Genomic DNA, 12,810 nt, shown 5'->3' with positions numbered 1-12,810 from the left:
CTTCCTGAGGCACCGTGTATTGTAGATGCCCTCCAACGCTGGTAGCTGTGTCCTAATCCAGAGATGTTGCCTGTCCCGTTGGGTTACTCCAGCATTTTGTGTTTAACTTTGTTTAGCTGCCTGGTATTTTAAGGCCTCTGGTTCTTAGATTATCAGAATGCTCACTTTATAATGCAGTTGCACTGGTTAGACTTTAGACTTTGCTTTAGAGATAATGCGCGGAAACAGGCCCTGCGGCCCACCGAGTCCGCGCCGACCAGCGATCTCGAGCATTATCCTACACACTGAGGGCAAAGTACATTTTTTTACCAAAGCCAATTCACCTACTAACCTGCACGTCTTTGGAGTGTGGGAGGAAACAGGCGCACCCGGTGGAAACTCACGCAGTTACGGGAAGAATGTACCAACTCCTTACAGCAGCACCCGTAGTCAGGATCAAGCCCGGGTCTCTGGCGCTGTGTAAGGCAAGAACTCCACCGCTGGGCCGCTATCTTTCCCTTTTTTCTTGACTGCAAATGGAAAACCATTGTGAGCCTAAGGGCCTGTTCCTGTGCTCGACTCATAAGACATGAATAAGTGTAGAATTAGACCATTCGACCCATCAACCCATTCAATCATGGCTGATCTATCTTTCCCTCCTAACCCCATTCTCCTGCCTTCTGCCCATAACCCCTGCCACGCGTACTAATCTACTCTTCCATATGCACAAAACAAGTGTGAATCTAAATGCCTCCACCTGTAAACACCATGTACCTTTATGTTCCTGTGCGCACACACACACTCACGCTCACACACACACGCTCACACAGACACACACACGCTCACACACTCACGCTCACACACTCACGCTCACACACTCGCACACTCACACGCACATACACACACACGCACAAACACATGCTCACACACACTTCCCTGCTCACACATTCACGCTCACACACTCACGCTCACACACACACTTCCCTGCGCGCACACAAACACACACACACACTTCCCTGCGCGCACACACTCACACATGCACACTTCCCTGTACACACACACACGCTCACACACACACTTCCCTGTACACACACACACACACACGTCACACACACATGCTCACACACACCTACACACACGCTCACACACACACACACACACACACACACACACACACACACACACACACACACACACACACACACACACACACTTTGTTCTCACATGCAATGTACAGCTGCTCCCTTGTGAAATCTCCAAATTACAGCTTTTGTTTCTAGGCTTCATCCTGAGGCCCTCGTTTCATTTGTAGCTGACAAAGACAAGATCTGAGAACGGAAAATCACCACAGATGAACAGCCCCCAGTACATCCCTTCATCGCTGGCTTCCCCTCCCCCCACCTCCTGAACACCCCCTTCCCCAACATCAGCTTCCATCCCCTCCCCCACTCCCCTCTCCCCTCCCCCATATCTCTCTCCCACCCAGACCAAGGGAATCTGACAGTCCACTTTGCTTTAATTATAGCTGGTGATTAGAGGACACTTTGAATCTGTCTCAAGCCTCTTCTCCCCTGTGTGACCTGCCACCTCACTGTTGGCCCATGCCCGCTAAACTGCCTCTCGTCTCCGAACAATCCCAATTAAAATGCTGCAAAAAAATTCCATCTATTTGTCGTGCCAAAGCAGGAACAGCCGTGACCAGCAAGCGTTTGGGCGAGAATCTCGGAGAAGTAAAGATAGCACGAGAGATTGGAGTTCTGTTCCTTTTCCATATTGAAACAAACTCCAACTAAGAAAATGCTGACACCTTCCTCCACTGTCACTGCCATTCAGTCGATGCAAATCAACGGCCGGGCAAGATAGTCTTCCTGTTTTGTGCAAAGATTATGCAGGTTTGCCGTTGAAATCTCAATTCACGCCAGCAGAGGACGATTCAAATTTTTTGTACATTTTGTAAATTTGTTTAGTTTAATTTAGTTCAGTTTAGTTTAGAGATACAGCGTGGAAACAGGCCCTTCGGCCCACCGAGTCTGTGCCAACCAGCGATCCCAGCACACTAACACTATCCTACACACACTAGGGACAATTTACGCTTACACAAAGCCAATTAACCTACAGACCTGCACGTCTTCGGAGTGTGGGAGGAAACGGAAGATCTCGGAGAAAACCCACACAGGTCATGGGGAGAACGTACAAACTCCGTACAGACAGCTCCATTCAGACAGACAGACGAGGGCATTGGATCCAATTTGCGATCCCAGCTACAAAGACAGATGTGTACAGCAATTCGTTCTTCCCCCGCACAATTAAAGCATGGAATAATCTCCACCCAACTATAGTTACCCAACCAGATGCAACTAAATTTAAAGTAGCTCTTTCTTCCCAATATCCCGTTCTGGCTTAAGCCCTCCCTCCACCACCTCCAGTGTAAATTCCATTTGGAATATTTTGGAGGACCAAGAAACCAAGAACCCAGAACCTGTAGCCGGGATCGAACCTGGGTCTCCGGCGCTGTAAGAGCTGCAAGGCAGCAACTCTACCGCTGCGCCACCGTGCCACCTAAATTTGAATCCCAAAATTGTAAACATTTCTCTTGCCTCAAGTTTTTTTTAAGGCACCGAATGATAACTCGTTCTCCTCACTAATTGCAGCCTTACATTCTGTTCATCTATTTCCACTTCACATTCCTGTGATGTTGTTTTGATGGGGGTGTATTTTGTGATTGATGAGGGACCAATTCAAGGATACATTTGCTGTATCCTTGGTGGCCATTGGATTGCAGCAATCTCCAGCTTCCCTTGTCTTCAAAATGCCCAAAATGCTTAGACAGAGTCCAAGAAAATAGAGGTGCTAAACAGCTAATTTAAAAGACACATTTCTCTTTTGTTTACATCTAAACAAGCATCTTGATCTCTTCAGCCTCCCCTCCCCCCCCCCCCCCCCCCCCCCCCCCCCTACGCCACCACCACCACCATCCTCTACCTTCAATCTGAAGAAGAGTCCCGACCCAAAACGTCACCCAGCCATTTTCTCCAGAGATGCTTCCGTCTCCTCCATTGCCAGAGTGAGCAACAGCGGAAATTGGAGGAACAGCACCTCATATTCCGTCTGGGGACCTTGCGTCCGGATGACATTAACATTGAATTCTCCCAATTTTGCTAGCCCTTGCTGTCTCCTCCCCTTCCTTAACCCTCTAGCTGTCTCCTCCCACCCTCCCATCCGCCCGCCCTCGGGCTCCTCCTCCTCCTCCCCTTTTCCTTCCGTCCCCCCCCCACCCCCCATCAGTCTGAAGAAGGGTTTTGGCCCGAAACGTCGCCTATTTCCTTCGCTCCATAGATGCTGCTGCACCCGCTGAGTTTCCCCAGCAATTTTGTGTACCTGCTTCCTGACCAGCTGGGTTACTCCAGCACTCTGTGCCTTATCTTTGGTGTAAACCGGCATCTGCAGTTCTTTGTTTCTACACCGTGATCAGATGATGCACAAACAAAGGCGTGTTTTTATTTAAAGTTTCAGAATGTTGCAAAATTGCTCAATTTTTGTAACCGTATCAAAAAAAAATTACAAGCAAATATATAATTTCATATATCAGTGGGGTGAGAAAGACAGAGAGAGAGAGAGAGTGGGTGCAGATCTTTTACAATTGAAAATCATTCTATTAATTAAAACATCGCTAGAACAAACAAATCATTATTTGCGTTAAATAATGCAGTTGGATTTTTTTTAAATGAAATGTTTTAAACGGTGAGTCTGGAAAATAAACTGAACGTGAAAGATAAGGAGTTGTTGGCGTGACCTTAATTCTCTCCCCCCCCCCCCTGCCCATCTTGCATGTCTGAAGCAAAGATCCCACAGCCTGAAGCAGAGAGTGAATGAAATGTTTAAAGTGGTCAGTACAGGGGGCTCCTCCCCCACCCCATTCCTCCAGTGTAGTGTCGAAAGTATTTGGTGGAAGGAATAGTGGGGGAGGTGGGAGGGTGGAGGTGAAGTGTTCTTGCATGCGTGACTTTGAACAATGCCAGGGTTGTGGCTTCCTGCAACCTCCGAGTGGCGGAGCCTGCAGAGATGGACTGCTGTGTAGACTCATTCGGGTATTGTGTTTCGTTTCTTTCCGGAGAGATGGGATGAATGATCTCACAGCCTTTCTTTGTTTCGGATCATGCGAGGAGAGATGCGGTGTCTCGCAGGCAGCGCCGCTTCCAGGCTGACAGGTTGCTGCAGGCAGCGGTGGGGAGAGCTGGGCTGGTGGGAAGCTTCCCTTCCCGTGTCCAGACACACTCCCGAGGAAACGTGAGCGTTTAAAACCAAAACGATCCAAGATCCACTGGGTTAAATCTGAAATTGTAACGAATCAATGATGTTACAAGCAGTATTTATTTCCCTCAATGTGCTGCTAATTCTCAGTGGAGATGTCCAAAATGCTAAGACAATGCTAAGAATTAGTGGCTAATTCTCTGAGAGTTAGACTTATCTCTTAGGGCTAAATGAATCAAGGGATATGGGGGAAAAGCAGGAACAGGGTAATGATTTTGGATGGTACACAAAATTGCTGGAGAAACTCAGCGGGTGCAGCAGCATCTATGGAGCGAAGGAAATAGGCGACGTTTCGGGCCGAAACCCTTCTTCATAATGATTTTGGATGATCAGCCATGATCATATTGAATGGCAGTGCTGGTTTGAAGGGCAGGCGGAGGGACAGTCCTTAACATTGAGCACTCAGGAGGTACAGTGCGCTCTGCGTAGGATCAATCCACGCAAGGCTGCAGGCCCGGAAGGAGTCCAGGGAAGGGCACTAAAGGACTGTGCTGTACAGCTGGCGGAGGTATTCACGAGAATCTTCAATCTATCTCTATCTCTGGTAACGGTCCCCAAGTGCCTGAAAACAGCCACCATAGTGCCGGTGCCGAAAAAGTCCAAAGTCACCAACCTGAACGACTACCGCCCGGTTGCCCTAACTCCAATCCCAATGAAGTGCTCCTCTCCCATATCAAATCCAGCATCCCTGCCTCACTGGACTCTCATTAATTTGCATACAGGGCAAATAGATCAACAGAGGATGCCATCTCTCTGGCTCTTCATACTGTCCTGACTCACCTGGACAGACAGGGCACGTATGTGAGGATGCTCTTCATTGACTATAGCTCTACATTCAATACGGTCATCCCCACCAAGCTCACCACCAAACTCCACCAGCTAGGCCTCAGCTCGCCGATATGCGATTGGATCCTGAACTTTCTGACGGAGCGACCGCAGGCAGTGAGACAGGGCCCGCACCTGTCCTCCACCATCACCCTGAACACCGGCACACCACAGGGTTGTGTACTAAGCCCCATGCTCTACTCCCTCTTCACTCACGACTGTGTTCCTGCATTCGACACCAACACCATCGTGAGGTTTGCAGACGACACAACAGTGATTGGGCTGATCACCAACGGTGATGAAACAAAATACAGAGCGGAGGTGCAGAACCTGGCGGACTGGTGCACACGTAACAACTTGTCACTAAACACCTCCAAGACCAAGGAGCTGATTATTGACTTCAGGAGGTCCCATAATGGAGAATACGCCCCAATCTCCATTTACGGGGAAAGTGTGGAGAGAGTGTCCAGCTTTAAGTTTCTGGGCACTCACATTTCAGAGGACCTCACATGGTCTACCAACACCGCTGCGCTGGTCAAGAAGGCACAGCAACGACTGTTCTTCCTGAGGACATTAAAAAAGACTGGTCTGCCCCAACAGCTGCTGACAACGTTTTACCGCTGCACCACAGAGAGCATACTAACGTATGGCATCTCTGTGTGGTATCTCAGCTGCACGGAGGCGGAGAGGAGAGCTCTTCAGCGCGTCGTCCACAGAGCGCAGAGGATCATTGGGACAGAGCTACCAGCCTTGGAGGGCATCTACCACACACGGTGCCTCAGGAAGGCCGTCAGCATCCATAAAGACTCCTCACACCCGTGTAACGGACTGTTCAAACTACTTCCCTCCGGCAGACGTTACAAGGCCTTCTACGCCCGAACCTCCAGACTCAGAAACAGCTTTATTCCAAGAGCTATAGCGGCTCTGAACCGGCCCTGCTGAGTGCCCCCCATCCCCCCTGGACTGTCTCCCTCGGATGGTCACGACGCACAGCTTATTTATTTATTTTACTTTTCTTTTTCATCGGTTGGAGCTTTTTTTAATTCAATTCAATTCAACTTTTATGTCATTGCACAAATACTGAGTATCGGTACAACGAAATGCAGTTTTGCGTCAGTCCGTAGTAGTGCAATATAGAGATTTTAAAAAAAAAGAGGATACAGAACAATAGAAAATGCAGAATAATTAAACAATGGGGACGGAGGGTCCGGAGGAATCTATCGGCGGGACTCCGAGTTCAGCAATGCGACGGTATGATTGTAGAAGCTGTTCCTCATCCTACTGGTACGAGACCTGAGGCTCCTGTACCGCCTCCCTGATGGGAGGAGGGCAAACAGTCCATGATTGGGGTGGGAGGGGTCTTTAATGATCTTCCCAGCTCGTTTCAGACACCGTTTTCGGTGGAGGGCATCCATGGCAGGGAGCGGGGCACCGATGATGTGCTGCGCTGCATACTAAATCTCGTTACACTGACGTGCAATGACAATAAAAGATATTATTATTATTATTATTATTATTATTAGAATGGTCTACTCCTGCACCTATTTTCTATGTTTCTATGTTAAGTAAATAGCTTTAGCATTCCACAACTATGCAATTCTAGTTTAGTTCAGTTTGGAGATACAGTGCGGAAACAGGCCCTTTGGCCCACCGAGTCCATGCCAACCATCTATCCCCTCACACTACCACTATCCTACACCCACTAGGGATCATTTACAATTTTACCGAAACCATTCAAGCTACAACCCTGTACGTCTTTGGAGAATGGGAGGAAACCAGAGCACCAGGAGAAAATCCACGTAGGTCACAGGGAGAATGTACAAACTCCGTACAGACAGCACCCGTAGTCAAGATCGAACCCTGGTCACCGGCACTGCAAGGCAGCAACTCTACCGCTGCGCCACCGTGCCGACCCAGATTTCAAGAACTCAACACCCCGTCCAACCGCCACCTTGGATTCATTCACCACTTCCTTTGTTCTAACACACAAAGTGCTGGAGAAACTCAGCAGGTCAGGCGGCCTGGCCCTCTGAGTTACTCCAGCACTCTGTTTTTTACTCAAGTTTCCACTATCTGCAGTTCCTAGTGTCTACGTCAAGCGTCAGGAGTGTTTTATCGTCATCTGTCCCAAACCGAGCAATGAAATTCTTACTTGCAGCAGCACAACAGAATATGGAAACATACAATACAATACAATACAATACAATACAATTCAATTTATTGTCATTTGGACCCCTTGAGGTCCAAAGAAAAGGTCGGGTCTCCCGTGCAGGGAGAGATTTAAAAGTTACCCCCTCCCCCCCCCCCCCCCCCCCCCCCCCCCCCCCCCCCCACACACATACCCCAACAAAAAATAACAAAAACTACATAAAAACATAGACATAAAATAATAAAAACGCAGACGGACTGCAGAGGCCGCTGCTGACGAAAGTCGCGCCGCCCACCATAGTAAACATAGTACACTGTACACAATATCATAAATGAAAAATGTTAAATATAGAAAGATATTTATATGTGTGTATATATGTGTGTGTGTGTATATTTTTAAATATATTTATATTTCTACACATATATGTACACATACATATATACTTTATACACACACACATATACACTATATATATGCTGTAAATATTATGTGTTTTAATATATTATGTGTATTATACATCTGTATATACAGTATATATATATATAGTTTTTATGACAGTATATATACATATTAGTTTTTATGTGTGTGTTATATATATATATTTTATTTATATATATAAACTAACAAGCGTGCAAAAAGACAAAGCCATTGCACTCAAATCTATGTAGTTCAGAGCTTATTTGGAGGTTGTAGTGTTTAATAGCTTGATGCCTGTTAGGATTCCTTTGCCCTGCTGCCCTACTCTGAAATGCAGTAGGGCAGTAGTCCCAGCATCGGAAAATCTCTCCCCCTCCCAAATCACTTTGTCTCTATCTGGCACCATTGTTTCACTCTGTAAAATCCACCGCCTTGCCCTGTTATCTCACAGCTCGAGGTGAAACTAAGTGAAGCCTCCCTTCCTGTACCGAGCACTCCTCCCCATGGTGCTTGGCTGCATTACCAGCTTTATACAAACATGAATGATCCCAGGAATGAGGAGATTAGCATACGATCAGCGTTTGACAGCACTCGGCCTGCTGTACCTGCTGGAGTTTAGAATAACGAAGGGGGACCTCATTGAAACGTACAAAAATAGTGAAAGGCTTGGATATAGTGGATGTGGAGAGGATGTTTCCACTAGTGGGAGAGTCTAGGACTAGAGGTCATAGCCTCAGAATTAAAGGACCTTCTTTTTGGAAGGAGATGAAGTGGAATTTCTTTAGTCAGAAGGTGGTGAATCTGTGGAATTCTTTGCCATAGAAGGCTGTGGAGGCCAAGTCAGTGGATATATTTAAGGCAGATATAGATAGATTCTTGATTAGTATGGTTGTCATGGGTTATGGGGGGAAGGCATGAGAATGGGGTTAGGAGGGAGAGATAGATCAGCCATGATTGAACGGCAGAGTAGACTTGATGGACCGAATGGCCTAATTCTTCTCCTTTCAAAGTACTGGAGGAACTCAGCGTGTCAGGCAGCATCTGTAGAGAGAATGGTCAGACAAAGTCTTGGGTGGTCATGCGTTAGGCTTTACTTTAAACTTTAGAGATACAGCGTGGAAACAGGCCATTCGGCCCACTGCGTCCGCGCCAACCATCGATAACCCCGTACACGAGCACTACCCTAAAATAGTAAGATTAAACGAGAACTTACCAGTTTGAAGTTTGATCTGTATTTTATGAGGAGTTACGATGAGGGATTACGTGAAGAACCCGCTCAGTGCGCAGGCGCGGCATACTTCCAAGCAGCGGTGTGGAATCACAGATAGACACAGTTATTTGAAGTAAACATAGTAAAGACAAGGAGACATCAGTTTATTAGTTTGATCCATATAATGAGGGTGGGAGCGGAGGGCACGTAATCCCTCATCGTAACTCCTCATAAAATACAGATCAAACTTCAAACTGGTAAGTTCTCGTTTAATCTTACTATTTTACTTCGGAGTCACGTGAGTGACTACGTGAAGACTTCAAAGCTCTGTGATTTCAAACCGTGTAACAGTTTATTTCACTCACTGCCGAAGTTCTTGAGGGAGGAAGTGTTATCGTAATCAACCAATGAATCTGTTTTCCCAAGAAACAAAAGGTATTTATTAACAATAACAAAAAATTAAATTGCTCCCCCGGGCTTAAATTAAATATTTGCAGCTTGTAATATTGTGTCTGCAAATAAGTCAGGCTTCATCAACGGCTTATTATAAAAAGTTCTGAATGTCGTTTCCCTCGACCATCCTGCTGTATTGAGAATATGGTCAACCGGTACGTCCATTCTCTCGGCCGCTGATGTAGATGCTGCCCTAGTGGAATGAGATTTGAATGTATTAGTGTCTATTCCGGCAGCCTTCAGTACCTGTTTGAGCCATCGTGAAATGGTTTGGCTCGTTACCCGGCCATGAGGTTTCTTGTGGCTGACCCATAAGGCTTTTTCACTCCCTCTGATATTGTGGGTTGTGTCTATGTATTGTTGTAGATGGGTCACGACACACAACCGTGGCTCTGGTGGGTAGGCCCGGAATACCACCAGTGGATTAGCTGTTCCTGGCCTGCTTTGTTTCACCAGACCCTGAATGATGAACGTGATCTGGTCTGGGGTGATCACCATGTTGTCCAATCTTAACTTGTGTAGTGACTGGACCCTCTGAGCGGATACGAGTGCCATCAACATGAGCGTCTTTAATGTAGATTGCTCGAGGCTGAGGGATCTGGCTGGTGGCCATTCCCTGAGGTATGTCAGTACCACACTGATATCCCAAATATGGGTATACCTGGGTTTAGGGGGCTTGATATTATAAATGCCCTTCATCAGTTTTACCACCAGTGGATGGGATCCCATTGCCTGCTGTCCTGCTGGTTTGAGATAAGCAGAAAGGGCACTCCGCGCTGTGTTGATGGCACTGTAACTGATCCCTTTATCATGGTGTAGATGGGCCAGGAACTCCAGTACGTTGGTGGCTGTGGTAGTTGCATATGTTGTCCCTGTTTCCTGGCAGTACTTCTCCCATTTTCTTATGCTGGTTAAATACTGCCTCCTGGTGGATGCTCGCAGGGATGCCGACATGGTGGTGATGGTTCGTTCGGACAATCCCAGTCCCAGGTAAGGTCTATTCAAAACCTGCAACCCAGGAGTTTAATTTTTTCATGGCATGGGTGGCTTATGCCTGATACTGGGTGAGTTAATAATCCTGGGTCACTGGGGAAGACCATAGGTGACTCAACCACCATGTCGTGTAGAACTGGGAACCATGGCTGTGTAGGCCAGTCGGGCACCATCAAAATTCCAGAAGCAGAGTCCATCTGTATTTTGCGAAGTACCCGACCGATGAGGCAGAAGGGAGGGAAAGCATAGAAGAAGAAATTTCCCCAATCCAGCGTGAAGGCATCTACCGCTGCTGCCTCTGGGTCTGGTTCCCAAGCGACATACATAGGTAACTGGTGATTTAGTCTTGATGCAAATAAATCGATATCTGGCGTTCCATATTGCTTAACAACTTTAGCAAATACTTTAGGGTTTAACATCCATTCGATGTTATCATTAAATTTGCGTGACCTGGTGTCTGCCACTATGTTTAGCTTACCTGGTAGATAAGTAGCTGATAGTCAAATATGTCTTTCGACACACCATTGCCAAATCACGTTGACCAATTTGTCGCATGATAATGATTTTATGCCGCCCATATGGTTAATATAAGCCACCACCGTAGTATTATCAATTTGTAACCGAACATGCAAGTGCTGCAAATTAGATACATATGCTTTTAAACCATAAAAGGCGCCCAACATCTCTAGATAGTTGATGCCCAGTGTAAGTAGTAATGATGACTCTGGGTTAGTCCATCTACCACCTGTGCTGGATATGGAGTTAGTTGCTCCCCAGCCTTGAGCACTGGCATCTGTTTGAATAACTAAAGTAGGGTTAGTGATGATGATAGAGCTGAAACTATGCCAAACATTTTCAGCCCACCACTGTAGCTCTGATATTGCTTCAGTGGGTAATTTCATGACCCGATCGTAATGACCTGTATGTCGTTTTATTGCCTGTACCTTTGCTCTTTGTAAATTTTGATAGTGCAAAGGTCCGAATTGTGTAGCCAGAAATGCTGCTACCATTTTTCCAATCACTCTTGCTACTTGTCGAATAGTTGGTCGTTTGTTGACCATTAAAGTGTTGCATGCTTGTGCTAATGCAACCATTTTCCCCTTTGGCAAGGTAACAGTCATATGGACTGAGTTAATTGTGAAGCCCAGGTAGTCCATGATAGTAGATGGCTTCAACTTAGATTTATCTGGATGTAGGACGAACCCCAGAGTTTCGAGGAGCTGTTTTGTAGCTGATACTGCTGCCACAGCCAATTCCTTCGTTTTCCCTACTATCAGAATATCATCCAGATATGCCATGACAATATGTTTTTGTTTCCTTAGTATTCCCATGGCTATTTTCAAGATTTTGGTGAATAATCTTGGGGCTGAAGTTAGGCCATTGGGCAATGCTTTGTACTGCCACAGCTGCCCCAACCAGATAAATTTTAGGTATCTGCAATGATCCTTGTGTATGGGTATTAGATAGTAAGCATCTTTAAGATCAATGCTTGCCATAAAGTATCCTTTGGAAATCAGTTGTTTGGCAGTAACAAATGTCTCCATTTTGAAATGTATATACTTAACAAACTTATTTAATGATGTTAAGTCAATGATGATGCGACATCCACCATCTTTTTTAGTTTTAGTGAATATATTTGATACAAATTCCAAAGGTTCATGTTTGGTCTTTTCGATGACCCCCTTTGCGATAAGCCTCACCAGTTCAGCCTGTCCCTCACGTTTGTCTTTGTCGGAGGGAGAAAATACCCTTTGGGGCCAATGTTGAACTGGCGGCGATTTTTCTGATATAAACTGAATTTTGTATCCACTAATGCTGTTGAGTATATACTTGTCACTCGTGACAGTACCCCATGCTTTTTTAAACAAGTGTAATCGCCCCCCTGTTAGTAAAGCACCCTTATTCTCTATATGCTGGCAGGAACCAGACCCACCTACCTCCATGGTTATTGGCGTCTCCTCTGTTTCTTCTTGTAGGCTCTGTTTGCCTGACGTGCTGGCGATGTTGGGGGGTGGCGCATTTTCCATGGGGTCCGCTCTGGGCCCTGATCTAAAAAAGACCTTTGGGGGTAGTAATATGCGGTCCCCGAGCTTTCACCAGTCCCATATTGAGGACGTCGACTGGTGGATGCCGTGGGGTGCTGCCGCTTGGGTATTGTTGGCCTTGGTTTGCTCGTCCCGGGGCCTGCCCTCATGAGGCCAAAGGTTTTCGCTGCCTCCTCTATGTCCCTCAGTTTCTTGTTGAGGTCTTTCCCAAATAGTAGAGCGTCTGCTTCTGCAGCTGGGGCTTTGCACAACCCCGCAAATTTGGGATTGAGGGCAGGTCTTATGATATCCCGTCGGAGATTATTGATCTCAAATTGTGTGTTGCACATCAGTGCCAGCACATCCTGCTGGCAGGGATCCATCTCCGTGCTTTACATGGAACGAGCAAAGGCTGTGATGGCCGACGTCAGGAGCCTTAGGATCCGCTG

The sequence above is a fragment of the Amblyraja radiata genome, chromosome 27, assembly GCF_010909765.2.
Source record: "Amblyraja radiata isolate CabotCenter1 chromosome 27, sAmbRad1.1.pri, whole genome shotgun sequence".
In the NCBI taxonomy this organism is placed as follows: Eukaryota; Metazoa; Chordata; class Chondrichthyes; order Rajiformes; family Rajidae; genus Amblyraja; species Amblyraja radiata.
The sequence above is the reverse complement of the archived record's forward strand: the minus strand, read 5'-3'. Positions refer to the sequence as shown.